The sequence below is a fragment of the Apodemus sylvaticus genome, chromosome 3 (assembly GCF_947179515.1).
Source record: "Apodemus sylvaticus chromosome 3, mApoSyl1.1, whole genome shotgun sequence".
Taxonomy (NCBI): domain Eukaryota; kingdom Metazoa; phylum Chordata; class Mammalia; order Rodentia; family Muridae; genus Apodemus; species Apodemus sylvaticus.
In genome coordinates this window covers 83983449-83988560 of record NC_067474.1, presented here as the reverse complement: position 1 = coordinate 83988560, position 5112 = coordinate 83983449, and the positions used below count along the sequence as shown (strand labels likewise).

The 5112-nt window shown below is 46.1% G+C and overlaps 1 pseudogene; it reads left to right on the top strand.

Moving 5' to 3' along the window:
- The first annotated feature begins 901 nt into the window (after nt 1-901).
- Nucleotides 902-2447, top strand: LOC127680449 (uncharacterized; annotated as a pseudogene).
- The last annotated feature ends 2665 nt before the right edge of the window (nt 2448-5112 follow it).

Below are 5112 nucleotides of genomic sequence, written 5' to 3'. Positions count from 1 at the left end.
CTGACTCTGGGTCAACCTGGCTTGGGGTTTTGAAACCACAAACCAAACCAATGAACTGGCTTCACCCCCATTTCTAGCATAGCCACACCTACTCTAAGACCACATCACATCTTAAATCCTTCTCAAGTAGTACTGTTCTCTGAAGACTAAACATTCAATTTTATGAACCTATAGGGTTATTCTTACTCAAACTACACCATTGGGTACTCAAACTTGGCACCCTTGGGCTTCTAGCTATATCCTAATGCAGAAATGCATTCAGTGCAACTTTTAGAATTCCCATAGTTGATCACAGACAGTCTGTATACTCTTTACAAGTCAGAAACCTATGTTGGGAAATCCAGTCCTGTCAGCTGGCATTGCCAAAATTCCAGGGAAAACTCAGCAGGGTCCCAGAGAGATACACACAGACACAAACACATACCACATACATGTAAACATACATTCAGCAAGTGGTTTTAGGGCCAAACCCACACAGGCACACATGCACCCATGCATGCACTCACCCTTCCACATCTAGACTCAGAAAGAGAGACAAGGTGTGTGTGGGGGCGGGGGCGGGGGAGAAACACTCTGGCAAATGAAAAGGACACAATCTTAGTATGAAAAAACGTATTTTCTGTGTAATGTTTATAATATACAAAGTTAAATGCAGCCTTCAGCTTCAAACCTTCTCAATTTAGTACAGAGAGAGTGGTAGGCATCAATCTTCCTTGAGTTAGATTGAATTTAACTGCCTCACCTCTCCCTTTCTTAAGGGTTTGGCCTGTCAAGGGTGTGGCAGAAGCTTCTAGGAGAGCTCTGCAGGAGAGGAGAGGGGCTTCCAAGGCTCTATTTAAAGCCAGTCAGCTCTATTGTCAGGACCATTTGCCACTGAGTTCCATTCAAAGGAGGCAGAGGCATGGCCCTGGGAGCAGGCATGAGTGAAACACAAGTCCAGAAGTCTGAACATTTGCATTTAAAGAAGCCCATCCTGTCTTATTCCAAGAGAAAGCATCCCCTAGACCAGAAGGAAGAAGAGAAACAGCACTCTGAGAGTAGGGGGGAACAAACCCAGGAGGTCCAAGTCCTCTCCTATGAGCAAAGGTAGGGTTTAGTTCTTTGAAGTACTGATGGGCTTGGGCAAGGTGAGGAGGGAGGCTGGCTGCAGTTTCCCTGCCTTCCCTGCACAGCCAAAACCAAAATGTGTGTGTGTGTGTGTGTGTGTGTTCACACAAGCATCAGCTGAGTGTCCTTGGGACTGTATTATGGTGTGTTTGGGGAGGCAACTTGGGAACATCCAAAGTAGGTACAACCATGTGTATGCCTTCACCAAAGATGGAAGGGGGAATGGAAAAATAGTGGGAGACTGCATGGGATTTTAAGGCATGCTAGGACCTTGGCCTTGTGGAGGCTGATCCCAGGCCTTCCTGAGAAAGGTTAGAGACCTGTCACCCATCACATCTTCTCCTTACAGAGCACACCTTGAAGAGTCCAGAGGCTAAGATCCACAGTCAGAAGCAATCTGGGCAAAATTGATCTGTCTCCTCCTGTGGACCCCACAAGAGAAGCAGCAAGCTGGAAGACAAGAGGAGATATAGACCATCTCCTTCCAGACAGAAAGGAAGGAACAAGCTGGGGTCCACCCACAGAAGAGGTAGGTCTGGGCTTTGAAGAAGCAGGGCTCAGGACCCAAGAGTCCTGGGAGCTAAGGAAATCCTGGAGAGGACACAGCTGGTGGTGACTGGCCATATATGGCTTCCTGTCCTAAAGATCTGTTGGGGAGGATATATTGGAAGTGGCCTGAGAGTTTCCAGAGGATGTGAAAAGAAACCCTCCGCGGAGCAGGCTAGGGCAGGGGAGGCTGCTGAATGAAATTCAAACAGTGTGCAAAATGAGTAAGGCCCGTAGTCTCTCTCACAGATTCCTTGCACACAAACCTGCATGTAAAGAAGTGAAGGCCCCAGTCAAGATCTCCTGTGAGGACTCTGAAGTGCATATACCCTGGAGATAGTCAAGGTGCACCCTACAAGTCTGCCAAGAGACGCAGACAGCCTTCTCTTCAGAAAGCCTGTTCATTCCCGACGTTCTCCCAGCTGATGTCCAGAGTCTTCACCAAAATGGATGGCTTGCAGGTAGCCCTGGAGGACCTGCAAGTCCCCGGAGGTGCCTTCATTCGTGTGCCCTTGAGCAGAATGGAGCCCACTGTCTTGCAGTGCGCCTGGCCCACTTGGCACCTGTCTCATGCAGGAGCCACACTGCAGAGGGTCCTTCACACAGTCAATTCCATCTTGACTGTGCTAGCCTGCCAAGACACACCGGCCCAAAGGCTATTACTTCACTGCTAACTCTAGACCAGTCCCCAACTCCTCTCCTCTCACAAGATTCAGGCCAGCCACCTGGCCCAGAGACCAGGAGACTTGTCCTCTCTCAACCCTTCCACGGAGTCCAGAAGCATCCTGGGCTGAGCTCAGGATGCCAGAGACACCAGGAAGCAGGCCTTTAGTCCAGTGTACACCAAACTACCTGCCACTCCAGAAGAACTCAACCTCAGAGCCAGGCATCTCTCCAGTCAATGGCACAGGGCCTGACTGTGAAAATAACATGGGAAGACTAACTAGGGAACTTAGACTGTTGAAATCTTTGACTGATGTGGAACCTTTCACCTGCCCTTTAGGAGATGTGTATCATTTGAGAAAGGATGGACTTTGAGAATTCAATCAGCCAATAAATCTTGGGGATCCTACAGACACACTCCTTCCCTTTAGGACAGGGTCCTTTATGTCAACTGAGTGTTGAAAGGGTCTTGTATGACACAGGCCACCATGACACATTGACTTGGTCTTCCTGGGTGTAGTGGCTATTCCTGGTTGTTAACTTGACTATATCTGGAATGAACTACAATCTAGAATTGGAAGGCTCAACTATGATCCTAATCTGGAGGCTCAGAGATATAAGTTTCTGACCTGGGTCTTGGCATGGAGATCTTGAAGCATAGTGGCTATGAATTCCAGAAGATTAAGACAAGGAGATGCCCAGTTCAAGATTATCTGGGATTAAAGGCATGGAGGCACACACCTTTAATTTGGGCCACACCCTCTGCTGGAGGTACCTACAGCCTTTAATCTGGGTTACACCTTCTGCTGGAGATCTATATAAGGACATTGGAAGAAGAAAGACTTACTCACTCTTCATTGCCTGCTTGCCTCGTGGGACTGAGCAACTGCTAGATCCTTGGACTTTCATCCACAGCTGCTGCTGACCATTGTTGGGGAGTTGGACTATAGACTGTATGTAAGTCATCGACAAATCCATAACTATATAGAGACTGCCCCCAGAGATGTTCTGTGACTCTAGAGAACCCAAACTAATACATTGGGGGTAATCCTCTAGTCCTTTTACATGCTAGTAGCCCAGCACCCCAGGTGCATCGCCCTTTCTAGGCAGTGGAAAGGCTGTGCTCCCTTTCCTTGAGTCTGAGCTGCTTGCTTGCTTGCTTGTTTGCTTCTTTCCTTCCTTCGTTCCTTCCTTCGTTCCTTCCTTCCTTCCTTCCTTCCTTCCTTCCTTCCTTCCTTCCTTTCTCTTCCTTCCTCCCTCCCTCCGTCCCTCCCTCTGTCTCTCTCTCTCTCTGTGTCTCTCTCTCTCTCTTTCTTTCTTTCTTTCTTTCTTTCTTTCTTTTTTTCTTTCTGTCTTTCTCTCTCTCTCTCTCTCTCTCTCTCTCTCTCTCTCTCTCTCTCTCTCTTCTTTCTTTCTTTCGGCTGAGCACTGCCTGCCTGGAATCCAGACTTTACCTCAGGCTAGTAAGCTGGAGAAGGAACTCTTCTAGTTTGGTGCATTGATGAACTTAGAGCACAGCTCACCATTCAGCAGACTTACTCTCTGACACAGTCAATCCATTTACTGCTCTAAATCTAGGACCTGCTAACATTTTACCCACTTTTAATTTCTCTCTTGGTTACATCCTGTCTTGTAATGCTTCATCATGGTTTTCACCATTTGAATAAAGATTTGTTTCCATGTCAATCATGCACTGTCAATTTATCTCTCAGCAAACTATCTAGGTTTTACACTATTTGATTGTATGGAGTAATTCAAATCAAATTTATTTACTCTTCTTTCTTATTTTGTTTTATGGGTAAGTGTGCTTGAGTGTATGTCTGTGTGTGCTTGTAATAGAATGATTTGTATATAGAAGTTATTGTAGAACTTTTGAGAGTCATATCTTTCCTTCTTTCATTCTGTTCTGCAAACTGAACTCAGGTAATGAGGCTCAATAGACATTTTACTTTGAGACTGGGTCTCAATAAGTAGCTCTGATTGTCCTTGAACTTTGTCAGTAGGCCAGGCTGGCTTCTTATTAGAGCCATCTGCCTGCTCTTGACTCCCAAGTACTGAGATTAAAGTCATGTGCCAACAAATCTAACCTACTGGACCTACAACTCTTCTTCCTTTTTCCTTCCTTCCTCCCTCCCTGCCTTCTTTCGATCCTTCCTTTTGCCCTTTTTCTCCTTTGCTTGCTTTCTTCCTTCCCTCCTTTTCTCAGGCATCAGCTCAGTGTTCTATTTTGTGAACAGAACCATGACCAGACAAACTTTATAAGTGAAAGCATTTAATAGCAGCTTGTTTACACTTTTAGAGGTTTGGTTCATTGTCATCAGGGCAGGAAGTCACAGACACACAGACTGATATGGAGCTGAGCAGTCACAAATAGCTGAGCAATCTATATCTGGAGAGAGAGAGGGGGGAGAGAAGGGGGAAGAGTGTCTCTGGGTCAACCTGGCTTGGGGTTTTGAAACCGCAAACTGATAAAGCTGGCTTCACCCACATTTCTCCTAGCATAGCCACACCTACTCTAAGACCAGATCACATCTTAAATCCTTCTCAAGTAGTACTGTTCTCTGAAGACTAAACATTCAATTTCATGAACTACAAGGATTATTCTTACTCAAACTACTACCATCTACTTGGCACCCTTTGGCTTGTAGCTATATCCTAATGCAGAAATGCATTCAGTGCAACCTTTAGAGTTCCCATAGTTGATCACAGACAATCTGTACACTCTATAGACATCAGAAACCCGTGTTGGGAAATCCAGTCCTGTCAGTTGGCATTGCCAAAGTTCCAGGGAAAACT